This window comes from Pinus tabuliformis, chromosome 9 (genome assembly GCF_031772625.1).
Source record: "Pinus tabuliformis cultivar Carrire ecotype Pingquan chromosome 9, CPIR1, whole genome shotgun sequence".
NCBI lineage: Eukaryota > Viridiplantae > Streptophyta > Pinopsida > Pinales > Pinaceae > Pinus > Pinus tabuliformis.
The window spans coordinates 1978500844-1978517445 of record NC_142307.1 but is presented as its reverse complement, the minus strand read 5'-3'; positions in this window follow the sequence as shown (position 1 = coordinate 1978517445).

The following is a 16602-nucleotide window of genomic DNA, read 5'->3' as shown; positions in this document are numbered from 1 at the left end:
AAAAAATGAATAAAAATAATAAAAAAAAATAATAATAATAAAAAATTAAAAAATGAAGCAAAAACCCTAACTAATAAAATAATAATATTTTAAGTTAATAAATCGACGGATGAGATCAAGAGATGTCTTGATCCTCATCAACGGTCGAGATCATTTCTACATGGATCACTCGAACTAGCCGTTAGGATCATTTCCTTTATATAGGGTCTTAGGGGGTCATTTCAAGGCATCTGATCTGTGAGTCTGTACTGAGAAAGCTTTCTTGTAATCTGATTTTCTGATTAATAAAAAGACTTTGGGGTTCAAACTGGCTGGTGTTACTCTCCGGAATTGTTGTGAGATGATTGTTTTTTTTTTTTTTGCATATTTCAGTTTTCAGCAGTTAATAATAGCTGGTTTTCAGAGTATTGTGAGTACAGGTATCTTGCTCACGTGCTAGGGTTTGAATGTTGTAGGGTTTCTGGAATAATGGCAGGTATCTCCATTATTCCTTGAAATCTAGCAGCATTTCTTGCCCTCTTTACTGATGTTTGCTTGAGGTGTGCAGGAGATTTTTAGGTAAAAGTTACAGGTGGGCGTTTGGGGAAGTTCTAGGCTGAACCAGCCGACTCCCACAGGCTTTTCTGTGCAGAGCCCAGCTGATTTTGCCCTGGGTTAACCTTTTAAATTTTATTTTGTGTTTTACGTTGAGAGATTTTTCTTTCTGTTCACAGTGAAGTTCAAGTTTTTCTGATATTTCAAAAGTATTACTGTTGTTATAGCTAAATCTGGCATTTCAGGGGCCACAATCTGTAAATTATTGGGCTGTCTTAGGGTTTCAAATTTTTTTTTCTGTTCTAGGGTTTCATATTTTGGTTCAGTTTTCATTAGGGTTTTTTCTAAAAAAAAAATCGCATATATCTGCAGGCTTTTATTTGTCTATCTTGCAGGCTACCAAATAAGGACCAGAGAAGGAAATTTTGCAAGATTCCTATCTCAGTGATTTAAGGGGTTTCTAGAGCGAGAGAAACTGAATTTTTTTTTGTGCTCCTCAATTGTCGAAAACTTTTCATAAGGAGATCCAGCCATCCTGCAATTGCTGCCGAATTTCCTTGGGTTAGCAAACAAAATCATGCCAGGTCTCCTTCCACGAGAACAAGCAGTGGCTTCAGCGTAAAATACATTGATCTACGTACGGCATCAAGGTTTCATTAGCGGTAACAGCTAAGTCAAATTTTTCTTTTGATCATATTCTGGTTCTGCATCTTCTATCTTTGTATCTGAGTTAAGGCGTATACATTTGAGAGGCTTTGTGTAGCATCGTATTTTCCTTGGCCTGTGTTTGATCTTTTTGTGTGAGCCAGGGTCACAATCAATTCGTGAAAGCTGTAGATCACCCTCAGGTTGCAGCACGTTTAAAATTTAATGGGTCAGATATAAAGCGTCCAAGTATCTGCCATTTCCAAACCAAGCACGTGACCAGCATTTCATCGATTATTAGATCTCTGCGTCTGCGTCCAGGTAAGCTTCAAACGACTGCTGTTTTCTCCCATCGCATTGGAATCCTGTTTGCATTCAGACGTGGCCCCTTTTAGGAATACGGCTCAGTGTTTCATTTTCGGATTTTCTGAATACCCTTGCAATTTCGCTGGTGTGTATTTTCACGCTATCCATTTTTCCTCCTGCCGCGAACTGCGTTTCCAGATTCATTACTGCGTGCTCATTTCCTTTATTCATTGGATTGCTATAGAGTGTCAAAGAAATCGCCGTCTGTCTGCTTGCGTCCTTATCAGGTTTCAATTTTGAGTTATATGTGCATAGCGTAGGTAATAAAAATCGATTTTATTTTAAAAAGATTTACGTTTTGTTTTAGTTTTAGATTAGGGTTTAGATTTATGACCATAGTTTCGTTCCCTTTAGTTTTTTTTGTTTAAAATTGTATTTTAAATAAAACAAAATAAAAAAAATAAAAAAGTTAGCATAGATTGTAATTAAATTTTAACTTATATTAGTTTAGTTTAGGTTTTGTTGTATTTAGATTTTAAGTTAGTCTTTTAAATTTGGTTTTTTTTTTTTTTTTTAAATATGAAAAATAAAAAATAAAATAATATATATTTTTAGGTTTATTTTTTAAATGTTAGATTTTAGTTTTAGAATAGATTTTAATTTTTTAGATTTTAAATTTTCATTTTTTGATATTTAAAAAAAAAAAAAAAAAAATTTAAATTTTTTTTTGAAAAAAATATTAAAATTTTGTGAAAAATTACTTTGCCAGTTTCAGTTGCTTTCGTGATATATCTTCCATGCTGAGATCTGAAATTTTCAAGTCGAAACACGAAATATGATATCTGGATTAGGATTCTCGTGGTGGTTTAGAGCATCTATTTTTTTGAATCTTTCAGTTGCTGGATATCGTTTTGATTTAGCTGATGATTGATGATTGCTGTTCATGGTCCATGTTTTTTATATATCATTTAACAAGTAATCATTTTAATAACAATCTCTTAAGGCACTGGTCTATCAAATCAATAAAACCATTTTAGTGCATCTCGTCTCCCGGCCCAACTGTTTGGCAGTTGGCCTTCATCTTTCCTCAGGGTCTACCCCCCTTAGCCGTGGGAGACAGGCTTAAACGGAGGGATCGGGGATCAGAGTGACAGCCCCCGGTCTGAGTGTTGTCGTGTCAATCTACGCGACAACATTTTTTGGCGCCGTTGCCGGGGACACTTTGTTCTCGGTGTTTCAAACGACAATCATTCATCTTCTCATCTTTCTCATCTCTCAGTTGAGCTGGCAGATTCAATATTTTGGCATCTTTTCATCATATATCAGCAGCGCCTCTTGGGTTTGTTTCCTGTTTGGGTGGCGACTCCACTTTTCTTATTTTTTCCCAGACAAAAAGCTTACCGCATATCTGTTTGTTGATTGCTTCTCGGATCTTAGAATCAGATTTGTTGTTCAAGTGGCGACTCCACTTCTTTCATCTTTTAATTTTCTTGAGCAAAGATCTAGTTCTATCATCCCTTATTGTTCATCATGGATTATTCATTTAAACCATGTCGTTTTACTCACCGTCTCCATGATTTTCCGGAGGAGGCCCTTCCTGAATTGCCTATTTTTTCAGATGGTGATCCAATCGCTGCTAAAAGGCATATTGACTTGTTTATTCGCTTCATGATCATATATTGCAGACCCCCTCAGTTTCATCATGGTGATATCAAAATGCGTCTATTTGTCCTTTCTTTAGAAGATGATGCTTTGAATTGGTTTAACAATTTTCCTAAGGATTCTTTCTCTTCTTTGGCTGATATTATCAATGCTTTTGAAGATAGATATGGTTATCCAAACAGCTTGCCTTCTTCCTCCAAAATTGTGCAACAGAATGTAAGTAATTTGATAGGAGGTCCAGCTGAAAGATCCCAGGACGATTCTTCATGTCAAAATGTGTCATCCACCGAAAATATTGCAGATCAAGTTCATGATAGTGAAAAACCAGGGACAAATGACAATGAAAAAGAAGAGCAAAAGCAAATTATACGAGATTTAATGATGCTGGTAAGAAATATGGAAATCAATCAAACTAATTATGTCAATGATGTGAAAACTTTATGCACTCACCTGGAGAAACGTAATAGAGAGATGGAGGTCACGCAAAATCAGCATGCTAAGGAAATTGAGGCCATGAAAATTAAATATGAAACAGAAATTAGAAGCATGCAAAGCAAGATGTCAGTCTTAGAGGAGAATATGGTGACCATGAAAGCTGATCATGATAGGGAAATTGACTCTATGACATTCAATCATAACAATCAGTTGGCTGACATGCAAGCGAATCATAAAGAAGAAATAAATTTCATGCGACATTGCTTGATGGACATAGAGGAAAAGAATGATAAAGTAATAAAACACATGCAAGAACACCATACCATGCAAATCAGCGCTATAAGGGATGAATGCTCTAGTCAGATGGATGCCATTAGAATACAAGTTCAAAAGATTCAACAATGGTCAGATGATAAGAGAAACCAAGAGCCTTCTCATTTACCGCAACAAGCTCCATCTTACTATGAGGAGGTCATTAGGTGGATAATTGAAGGTGATCCAGATAAGCTTAAAAACGATAAAAATCAGATGCAAGACACAAACGGACTTAGCATGCATATCTTACACACTTCATCTGATAGTTTCGAAACAGAAAGTTCCAGATCATCAGTAATTCATCCTGCCAGAAAGAAAAAGCGCAAGAGGAAGAAAATGAGAAGAAGATTTGACGCATCAGACGGCCGTGAGCAGCTTGATTTTCGGATAGGAAAGAGTCCTACCATATGCAAAATTGGACATGGCACATCCGACAAGCAGCCGACAGATTTGCTTGAAAGCAGGCAAATGCTCAGTATGCACTATATTGAACACATCTGATGCCGTAGGGCATCCTTTGTATCGTATTTCTAACTCTACTCCTTGTTTTTTCCGCATTTTCGTTTCTGCTTTAGATAGTTAATAAATGAAGAGCTTTTTATCTTTATTGTGCTTAACGTATATGCTGATTTTTGGATGGACGCTACTTATTTTTTGTGTTGTATGGATGCAGATTCTGGATTCTCACATTCCTGCAAGCAGCAACGTGTCCCCAAGTAGAGCCAGATGTTGACCTCTACTGGTCAACTACCCATGCAGTGCACCCCGTTTCTTGACAGAAAGAAGCAGCACCTGATCAGCATGTCCGTGCCATCCTGCCATCAGCAGCAGCTTGATCTTTTTGATTGTAAACCCAGTCTGCATGTATTAATTGTAAATAATCTTAGCAGACATGAGTCATGTATGTATTTTGCCTAGGTGGACCTAACTTTCTGATGATAATCTTCGTCCCGGAAGGTTTTTCGTCTCACCGATCCACGGATCGGCAGAGTTTTCCTTCAAACCTGACCCCAAAGCCGGGATTGATTTTGTCATTAGAACTTTAGGAGAATCCTAGTGTGTTGATCTGCTAGATTATCGTGGTGTCGCAGAGCTGGGTGATTTATGAGGGTCTGTATTAAGTGGGCTTGTCCCCTTGAGATGTAAATTGTAAAAGTCATGATGTAATGTGTCCTGAGGGTCGAGAAATGTTTTAAGTCCCCTCATGAGTCCTAAGTCCTAGGTCCTAGGTGATGTTTCCGAAAGCTTAGTTCAGTGATCCATGTTAAATGAATTAAAAATTAAAAAAATGAATAAAAATAATAAAAAAAAATAATAATAATAAAAAATTAAAAAATGAAGCAAAAACCCTAACTAATAAAATAATAGTATTTTAAGTTAATAAATCGACGGATGAGATCAAGAGATGTCTTGATCCTCATCAACGGTCGAGATCATTTCTACATGGATCACTCGAACTAGCCGTTAGGATCATTTCCTTTATATAGGGTCTTAGGGGGTCATTTCAAGGCATCTGATCTGTGAGTCTGTACTGAGAAAGCTTTCTTGTAATCTGATTTTCTGATTAATAAAAAGACTTTGGGGTTCAAACTGGCTGGTGTTACTCTCCGGAATTGTTGTGAGATGATTGTTTTTTTTTTTTTTGCATATTTCAGTTTTCAGCAGTTAATAATAGCTGGTTTTCAGAGTATTGTGAGTACAGGTATCTTGCTCACGTGCTAGGGTTTGAATGTTGTAGGGTTTCTGGAATAATGGCAGGTATCTCCATTATTCCTTGAAATCTAGCAGCATTTCTTGCCCTCTTTACTGATGTTTGCTTGAGGTGTGCAGGAGATTTTTAGGTAAAAGTTACAGGTGGGCGTTTGGGGAAGTTCTAGGCTGAACCAGCCGACTCCCACAGGCTTTTCTGTGCAGAGCCCAGCTGATTTTGCCCTGGGTTAACCTTTTAAATTTTATTTTGTGTTTTACGTTGAGAGATTTTTCTTTCTGTTCACAGTGAAGTTCAAGTTTTTCTGATATTTCAAAAGTATTACTGTTGTTATAGCTAAATCTGGCATTTCAGGGGCCACAATCTATAAATTATTGGGCTGTCTTAGGGTTTCAAATTTTTTTTTTTCTGTTCTAGGGTTTCATATTTTGGTTCAGTTTTCATTAGGGTTTTTTCTAAAAAAAAAATCGCATATATCTGCAGGCTTTTATTTGTCTATCTTGCAGGCTACCAAATAAGGACCAGAGAAGGAAATTTTGCAAGATTCCTATCTCAGTGATTTAAGGGGATTCTAGAGCGAGAGAAACTGAATTTTTTTTTTTTTTTTTGTGCTCCTCAATTGTCGAAAACTTTTTCATAAGGAGATCCAGCCATCCTGCAATTGCTACCGAATTTCCTTGGGTTAGCAAACAAAATCATGCCAGGTCTCCTTCCACGAGAACAAGCAGTGGCTTCAGCGTAAAATACATTGATCTGCGTACTGCATCAAGGTTTCATTAGCGGTAACAGCTAAGTTAAATTTTTCTTTTGATCATATTCTGGTTCTGCATCTTCTATCTTTTTATCTGAGTTAAGGCATATACATTTGAGAGGCTTTGTGTAGCATCGTATTTTCCTTGGCCTATGTTTGATCTTTTTGTGTGAGCCAGGGTCATAATCAATTCGTTAAAGCTGTAGATCACCCTCAGGTTGCAGCACGTTTAAAATTTAATGGGTCAGATATAAAGCGTCCAAGTATCTGCCATTTCCAAATCAAGCACGTGATCAGCATTTCATCGATTATTAGATCTCTGCGTCTGCGTCCAGGTAAGCCTCAAGCGACTGCTGTTTTCTCCCATCGCATTGGAATCCTTTTTTGCATTCAGACGTGGCCCCTTTTAGGAATACGGCTCAGTGTTTCATTTTCGGATTTTCTGAATACCCTTGCAATTTCGCTGGTGTGTATTTTCACGCTATCCATTTTTCCTCCTGCCGCGAATTGCGTTTCCAGATTCATTACTGCGTGCTCATTTCCTTTATTCATTGGATTGCTGTAGAGTGTTAAAGAAATCGCCGTCTGTCTGCTTGCGTCCTTATCAGGTTTCAATTTTGAGTTATATGTGCATAGCGTAGGTAATAAAAATCGATTTTATTTTAAAAAGATTTACGTTTTGTTTTAGTTTTAGATTAGGGTTTAGATTTATGACCATAGTTTCGTTCCCTTTAGTTTTTTTTGTTTAAAATTGTATTTTAAATAAAACAAAATAAAAAAAATAAAAAAGTTAGCATAGATTGTAATTAAATTTTAACTTATATTAGTTTAGTTTAGGTTTTGTTGTATTTAGATTTTAAGTTAGTCTTTTAAATTTGGTTTTTTTTTTTTTTTTTAAATATGAAAAATAAAAAATAAAATAATATATATTTTTAGGTTTATTTTTTAAATGTTAGATTTTAGTTTTAGAATAGATTTTAATTTTTTAGATTTTAAATTTTCATTTTTTGATATTTAAAAAAAAAAAAATAAAAAAATTTAAATTTTTTTTTGAAAAAAATATTAAAATTTTGTGAAAAATTACTTTGCCAGTTTCAGTTGCTTTCGTGATATATCTTCCATGCTGAGATCTGAAATTTTCAAGTCGAAACACGAAATATGATATCTGGATTAGGATTCTCGTGGTGGTTTAGAGCATCTATTTTTTTGAATCTTTCAGTTGCTGGATATCGTTTTGATTTAGCTGATGATTGATGATTGCTGTTCATGGTCCATGTTTTTTATATATCATTTAACAAGTAATCATTTTAATAACAATCTCTTAAGGCACTGGTCTATCAAATCAATAAAACCATTTTAGTGCATCTCGTCTCCCGGCCCAACTGTTTGGCAGTTGGCCTTCATCTTTCCTCAGGGTCTACCCCCCTTAGCCGTGGGAGACAGGCTTAAACGGAGGGATCGGGGATCAGAGTGACAGCCCCCGGTCTGAGTGTTGTCGTGTCAATCTACGCGACAACAGACCTAAACATTCCATATTTGATCATGGTATAACTTTAAGGCACATCGTTGAAAAAGTTTGGGAGAAAAAGGAAGAAGCATTTTGTTGATTTGTTGAGTTCAGAAAAGCCTTTGACACAATCCCTAGGGATAAGCTTTGGCACGGAATAGAGGAATTTGGGGTTCCTAGGCATTTTAGAGCAGTTGTGCATAAGCTGTATGAAGAGGTGAAAGTCAAAATTAGAACTTGAGCAAGAATCTCTAAAAGTTTTAGAAGCGATATCAGGGTCAAGCAAGGTTTCTCATTGTCTCCTACCCTTTTTGGTTTATATATTGACAAACTTGAAGAGTGGTTAAAATCACAAGGGGGTGGTAATGTCCATTTGGGCGAGTTTGTTGTAAGGATTCTTTTGTATGTGTATGACCTTATTCTGATTACTAAATAGGCAGTAATAATAACAGCAAATGGCGAGCAAGTGAGTGATGGGGCAGATCGATCAATGGAAACGAAGGGAAGTTTGAAGCACCAAAAAGAGCATTGGGTAACAAAAAAAATAAGCTTGCAGGTGGCTTTGGCTTTAATTAAAGGTTGTCCATATGATATCTGCACCATGCTGTGATTCAGTCAAAAGAAAAATTACGAAGTCCCACTATCTTCTGAATTGAATTACGATGCCACGTGTATGCGTTTAGAACTATTGTCATGTCATGTAACATGGATTCTTGAGCACTCTGCATTGATTAGACGTTGAAAAATGCTAAGATGTTACACAACCTCATGTGTTTCCACTTTAAGAGTGCATAGATACGTTGGGAATCACCATGAAATTTCACATTGGGTTCACAAGTTCAACAATGACGAGCTCCACAATTTTTCTCGTTGCCCATCCTAATCTTACATACTGGCACAATCGGCATTGAATCTCTATTTATAAAAGAAATTATTATTTATTTGTACGAGAGTGGGCATTTTTCAACGTGACAGTGGTACACTATTTGGTTAAAGGTTTTTCAATGCATCTTCCTCGCCATACTCTTTCGCTTTCTCGGTGACTTTTTAATGGCTGAATGTTTTGGCAGTTACATAGGAGTCAAATAGGATGTCTCTTTCCTTCACATTGTTTAGTTTATATATTGATAAGCGTGAAGAGTGGATAAGAAATAATTAAGGAGAAGGCATCCAATTAGCAAGATATATGGTGAAATTGTCTTTATATGCAAATGACCTTATCTTTATTGCTAAATCTGCCCTAGGTTTGAGAAAACACTTGAAATCTCTTGAACTCTTTTGTCAAGATGTGGGAATGCAAGTAAATACCAGCAAAACTAAATTCATGATTTTCTCTCGAAAAAAAAGAAACAACATGTTACTTTTCTCTTTGAGGGCAACCCCTTGGAGGTTGTAGATGAGTACAAATATCTAGGAATTGAGTTCCACTACAGGGTCAGCTGGGATACATGGATCAGAGAGAATCCAGGGAGGGTGCAAATATTCCTACCTTCTTCAGAATAGGTGTAGACAAGCAGAATTATGGGATTGGAAGACTAAGAAAACCCTTTGGTTTATTAGTGGTGCCAGTGATCCTCTAAGGTTGTGAGATATGGAGGACTGACATGTCAAGCCACAAATTGCGGCAAGTAGAAAGAATCCAAAAGCATCTAATCACAAGTAGCCTCGAATTCAAATCAATAGTTCCATATGATTTACTTTTAGCTCAGGTTGGTATGTTTCCAATTGGGGCTTCAGTGTTAATTCATTTGCTAAGTTACCTAAAAAAGGTTGAAAATATGGATAAGCACCAATGACCCAAGTTGGTTGTCAAAGAAGAGCTAAGTCAACGAAAAAAGACATGGATGAAGAAAAATAAAAAGTGGTTGGGCAAATGGGAAATAAATCTACATGAATGTCCTCACACTAAGGAGGAGATAAAAAAGTGGGTGTTATAAAAACTCATCACTGCCATGTGGATAAAACAAGTAGGCAAAAAAAACAAAAAACAAAAAACGAAAAAAAAAAACATATTATGTCAAAGAATTTAACCCTGTGTGGAAGCATGATGATAAAGAATATTTGAGTTCCACAATCAAGGGAAATGATAAAATATTAATTGTGCAGCTGAGGACTAGTTCCCATCATCTAAGATGTGAAACTGGTAGATGAACGACCCCTAAAGAAGAGTGGGAAGAATGAACTTGCATTTTTTGCAACACAGGGGTGGTAGAAATAGAATGGAATTTTATCAAAGAATGTGCAACGTATGAAGGTATTCGTCGTCATTTTGATAACAATATAAAGGTGAAAAACCTCAGTGAGCTTTTTGAGGAGGAAAGGCTTCAAAACATAGTGAATTTCTTACTCCATATTCACAACAACATAATTAGCATGGAAAAGAATCTGAATATGTTTTAAGTTGTTAGTTGGTGGTCCCTTAGACCATGGGGTTTCATGGATGTCATTAAAAAACGTTCATTCATTCATTAATAACACTGTTGAGGACTGGGTCTCATCATCTCAATTTGAAACTAGGAGATGGACAACTCCAAAGGAAGAGTGTTAATGGCACTACATGGCACCATATCGTGGATTGTCCCACTTATGAGGATACCATAATTGGTTTGAAAGTATTATGAAGGTAAATTGTTTGAACAAGTTGTTTGAGGAAGCGATACTTATCAAAACTGCAAGCTTCTTGGTCAAGATTCATGACAAGAAAGTAAGCTTAGAGAAAATTTGAAGTTGTGATGTGTATGTAGTCCTTGTTGAAATAGCAACAAGAAATGCTAAATATAGAAGTGCTAAAAATAGCATTGCTATAAATAGCATTTCGGGATACATTCCAATTTTAGTTAGTCCCTGAAAGACAAGCTTCGAAAAATCAAGTGTGAAAAGGGCGACACGATCTCTACATATTTGAACAAGCTCACCACCTACAGGGATGAGCTTGGAAGTGTAGGGATCATGACAACCGATGATGACATGATGAGTCTTTCTCTCCTTGGTCTTCCTAAGCGCTGGCATAGCTACCAAGACTCAGTAAATGGAAGAGAGAAACTACCAGATTGGGAACGACTGTGGTTGGATCTGATGCAGGAGGAGATAAGGAGAAGCACCAGCGATGGTTCTTCATCAAAGCATGATGATGAAGAAAATCTAGCCTTAGCGATTAAGGCGAGGAAAGGGAAAGGGAAAGCTTCCCATTCCAAATCGATTTCTTCCCATGGTGGGAAGAAGATTGACAAATCGAAAGTGCGATGCTTTCATTGTCATGAGGCGGGCCATTATGCTACGAATTGTCCACAAGAGAAATACAAGAAGGGATCCTCGAAAGGATCAGATGGTGAGGCACTGGCCTCACAGTTCAAATTGGATTTCACCCTCATCACATGCATGGTTTCATCGATGGTGGTTGTGTTTGGTACTTGGATAGTGGAGCCTCATTCCACATGACCGACGACAAGATTTTATTCAGTACCTTGGAGGAGAAGGACCTCCATATGCGCATAGAGATGGGCGATGATGGAAAGTACCATGTTTCAGGTGAAGGCATGGTTGTGTTTCAGAGGGAGCATGGAGCTCCTCTCACCTGACTAATGTAAAGTATGTGCCTGGTCTGAAGAAGAACCTGGTATCCGTCGCTATGTTGGAAGACAAAGGCTATGATGTAGTCTTTAGTAAAGGAAAGGCATTCCTAAGGCACATTAGCACTAGACAGACCAAGAGGATTGGGATTCAAGTAAAGAATCTCTACAAGCTGGAGGTAGATGACTGTGCTACATTGAGTTCCAAAGTAGAGTTGGTGCAAAGCCAAGATATTGGTGAACTATGGCATAGAATATTGGGCCACTTGCACCATGGGGCCTTGAAGATCATGCAGCAGATTTCTACTAGACTTCCCAACGGTAAACTGGAGCAAGTGGATACATGCAAAGGTTGTACCTTGGGTAAGTATGCAAAATCTTTCTTTCAGGATCGAGATAGTCGAGCTGGAGCAATCCTGGAGCGAGTTCATACAGATGTGTGTGGACCATTCTCAACAGCCTCCATCGTTAAACAAAGGCACTATGTTATTTTTATTGATGATTTTTCTCGTAGATGTTGGATCTACTTCATGCAGAAGAAGGATCAAACCTTCTCAAGGTTTTGTGAGTTCAAAGCCTTGGTTGAGAAAGAACCTGGAAAGAAAATAAGGGCCTTGCAAAGCAACAATCGTGGAGAGTATGTCTCAATAGTTTAAGGACTTATGTGCAGCAGAAGGAATTAAACGGGAGTTGACGGCACCCCATAACCCACATCAGAATGGGGTGGCCAAAAGGAAGAACATAATGATTGTGGGAGCAGCTCAGGTGATGCTGCATGACCAAGGTCTACCACTTCATTTGTGTGCTGAGGCATGCAATACAGCAGTATACTTGCAGAATAGAAGCCTGCATCGTATACTAGGGATGAAGACACCAGTGGAGGCCTTCTCTGGGAAGAGACCAGATGTGAGTCACTTTAGGATCTTTGGATCATTGGTTTATTTCCATGTGACCAAAGATGCCCGGAAGAAGCTAGAGCCAACAACTGAGTTGGGGATACTTGTGGGGTACATTGATACACCCCACAACTATCGGGTGTTCTTGCCTACCAGTCAGAGGACAATGGTATGCAGAGATCTGAAGTTCGACGAGCAGAAGGCCATGCGAGTTTCCCTTGAGAGGGAGCTCAAGTTGCATGTAGAGGAGGAACTTTTGGTTCCTAAGGAGGAGGAGCCTTAGACTGATGTGGAGCAGTTGCATGTAGAGGATCCAGGAGTGGAGACATCCACTCATGCAGAGTCTTCCAGAGATGGGCTGTAAAGGGAAGCTGCCAGGTTGGTGATGGATGCGAGAGAGAATGTGGGACAACCATCTTCTCAGCGCAGATAGAGGAGGTCACCCGAGCAGTACACTGGTTACATGGCCCTGGTTGGGGAATGTATAGAGACCGAACCATCTTCCTTCGAGGAAGCAGTGCAGCAACCAGTTTGGGTTGATGTTATGGTGGAGGAGTATGACTCCATAGTTCGGAATAGTGTTTGGGCTATTGTTCCAAGATCGGAGGACAAGTCAGTGGTGAGTTCCCGATGGCTTTACAAGGTAAAGCAAGTAGCTGATGGGAGTGTGGAGAAACATAAGGCAAAGTTTGTTGCCTGTGGTTTCTCACAAGTCGAGGGGATCGTCCATGATGAGACATTTTCTCCTGTAGCTAGGTACTCATCTAACAGATCGATGTTGGCACTATTAGCACAGATGGGTTGGAAGATCCATCAGATGGATGTGAAGACTGCGTTCCTCAATGGCAAGATTGAGGAAGAGGTATACATAGAGCAACCGGAAGGATTTGAGACCTTCGATTGTGAGTCGCATGTGTGCCGACTCAAGAGAGCTTTGTATGGGTTGAAGCAAGCACCTCGTGCTTGGTACACCAAGATCGATAGTTATTTCACTGGGTTGGGCTTCACAAAGAGTGAAGCAGATGCGAACCTATACCACATCATGGTAGAAGGTAAGGAGTTGATCATTGTTCTTTATGTTGATGATATGATATTGACAGGTGATGATCAGTTGATCATGTCTTGCAAGGTGGACCTTGCAAGAGAGCTCGAGATGAAAGACATGGGTCTCATGCACTACTTTCTAGGCATGGAAGTATGACAGAAGGATGGGGAAGTGTTTGTGTCTCAAGGCAAGTATGCTAATGAGATACTCAGGAGATTCCACATGGAGAAGTGCAAGCCCATGCAGACTCCTCTAACAGGTAACTGGAGGAAGGAGGATGCTACTTCAGGTGAGGTAGTAGTTGCTATTGTTTATTGGCAGCTTGTCGGTTCATTGATGTATTTAGTGAACACACAACCAAGTTTGTGCTTTGCGGTGAACCAGCTGAGTCAAGCTATGGTTCAGCCTACCAAGCTGTTTTGGAAGGCAGCGAAGCATGTGCTCATATACCTCAGAGGCACATCTCAGTATGGATTATGGTACATACGGATAGAGGGAGTGAAGCTTCAGGGCTTCACAGATGCAGATTGGGCAGGGAGTCCATAAGATCGGAAGAGCACTTCAGGAGGAATTTTCAACCTTGGTTCAACTGCAGTTTCTTGGTACAACAGGAAACAGAGGTCAATTGCACTTTTCTCAGCAGAGGCTGAATACATGGCTACCAGTCAGGCAGCATGTGATGCCATTTGGATGCGGAAAATTCTAATTGGATTGTTTGATCAGAGGATGGATCCAACTGTGATCTATTGCGATAATCAGAGTTGTATCAAACTCTCTGAGAATCCAATATGTCATGACAGGTCCAAGCACATTGATATCTGGTATCATCATCTTCGAGACTGTGTGGTGAAGATGATCATGCTGTTGCAGTACGTTTCGAGCGAGGAGCAGGATGCAAATATTTTGACTAAGGCATTGTCAAAATGCAAATTCGAGTTCCACAGAGACAGGATTGGGGTGACAGATAATCCCTTTCTTGTTGAGAGGGAGTGTTGAAAATAGCAACAAGAAATGCTAAATATAGAGGTGTTAAAAATAGCATTGCTATAAATAGCATTTCGAGATACATTCCAATTTTAGTTAGTCCCTGAACTAAAATTGAGAATTAAAATTTGAATTTGATCTTAGCAGCTGTTTGAAAAATAATTAATTAATTCATCTGGAGTTAATTAGTTAGAGAAAATCAAACATGAAGTCTATGTGAAGACATCCAACAATTATCCCTTTGATTGAGGAAGTGATCCCTTAATGAAGGAGATCATGATGAGTTGTACTTTGAGTTGTAATTAGTTAGCTCAGTTAGCTGAGTTAAGTCTAGTTAGATTAGTTCCAATAGTTTGTGGAACTGATTATGAGTTCAGTTAGTTAATGGATGCATGCATGTAACTAGTGTACTTCAGATAACTAAATATTCTCTCATAAATAACTCATGCATGTCAGTTCAGTCAGAGACCTAGTTGAGATCAGAGGATGGGATAGTGTACTATCAGTTGCAGAAATATTCCATTGAAGATATCTCTTGCATGCAGAAGGAATTCATTCCTTGAGGATTGCGTAGTTATTTCTGAGTTTGGTGAGTTGTGTGAGAGGTGAAATCACACAGGTGGTAGCCAGAGAACCCAGAAGAAAATGCCCAAGTACATAGGAGGCTTGGAGGACTAAAGGAAGGCATATGTTGTGTATATTCAGTCTATGAGCAGAATTGAGGGATTGTACTGAGAGTTGGATAGCTTGTGAGCTAAAGCTTTGTGTAATCGGAGATATTTCCACTTGTATGATAATATAGATATTGGGGTTTTTAGTTGAGGCTTTCCCCAGAGTATTTTTCTATGTTCATGTGTGATTGATTTCTCATTCTCTGTTATATGTGTTCTATTTGATCTTGCTCAAAATCGATTAAGTTTCCGCAAGTTTGTTTGTAGAAGTAGATCAAGTATTTTTCTTTAGTATATTGCATTATCAGGTGATCGACAGTGAGAATTTATACAGTCCTCGGTCTCTTAGACCACTTGGTCTGTGGACATACTCAAAATCACTTATACTATAATAATATTATGAAAATGAAGTTGTTTTTGTAATAGGAATTTTCAAAATTATAAGTGTTTGATTTCATCGAAATTTCTTTAAATTATGCTTGGTAGTGATTTTTTTCTTCTAATTAATTAAAAAATAATAATGTATAAATGTAATATAATTTAAATGAAAATTTTGTATTAATGGTATTATGATTTTGATAACTACATTGATGCAAGGAAAACTAGATGATCTTTATTAATTATGTCGTAAGGCGTAATGAACTTCCCTCTGGTCTTAGTTGTCTTCAATATGGGCCATTAGGATTGAAATATTTTTATCCATTGATCAATCGAATAAAGTTTCAATTAACTCCTTAATTTACTCGCCTCAACTAACTCACTCATTTATTCATTTATTTTTCCGGTTTGACGATTGCATCCCACCCACTGAAATGAACTATCACGCAATTCGTTAAGTTTCGATTGAACTGAACTATCATCGGAGTCATTAGGTTTTCGTTGGGTTGCTTTAACACTCAAGCTCATGGGGAATCTAACCCCCGAGGTGATTGTGGGAAATGCCCAGCCTTCGAGTTCAACCGACTACCTGGATTTACCTCTCAAGCTCATAGTGACTCTAACCCCTGAGGTAATTGTGGGAAATGCCCAGCCTCTTTCCTCCATTCGCGATGCTTCTGAAGCCCACATCACAATCTGCCAACTTCATTCGATTCTGCGCCCAATTTGCATCTCTTCTCCAGCAGTTGTCAATGGCATTGGAGTTGCTGCTTGCAGAGAAAGATAAGGAGGCTTGCAACAACATCGAAATCAGAGCTAATAACATCCAATACAAAGAAACCAATTGGATAGAGTTGATCTCTTTGCCTATGATCGAAGAAAATGTTTCTATGGGTGCATCTCTCATGCCCTCCATCATTCCCTTCTTGGCCTACATGTTCTTTTGAGATCCTTAGGCTTTGTTACTTTAAACGAATTTTGTTATACACTGATCCAAAATTATTTGGCAGATTTTGTTGTTAGAAAATTTGAAAGTAATTTTTAATTACAATAGTATGCTATAATAAAAGTAATTTAAAGCAATAATTATGAATGAGTACAAATTATAACATGAAGCATTCATATTCTTTGAACTTCAAAATCGATACATCAATTTTATGTATAATTTGATGATAATTTTATCGTACATAATTTTA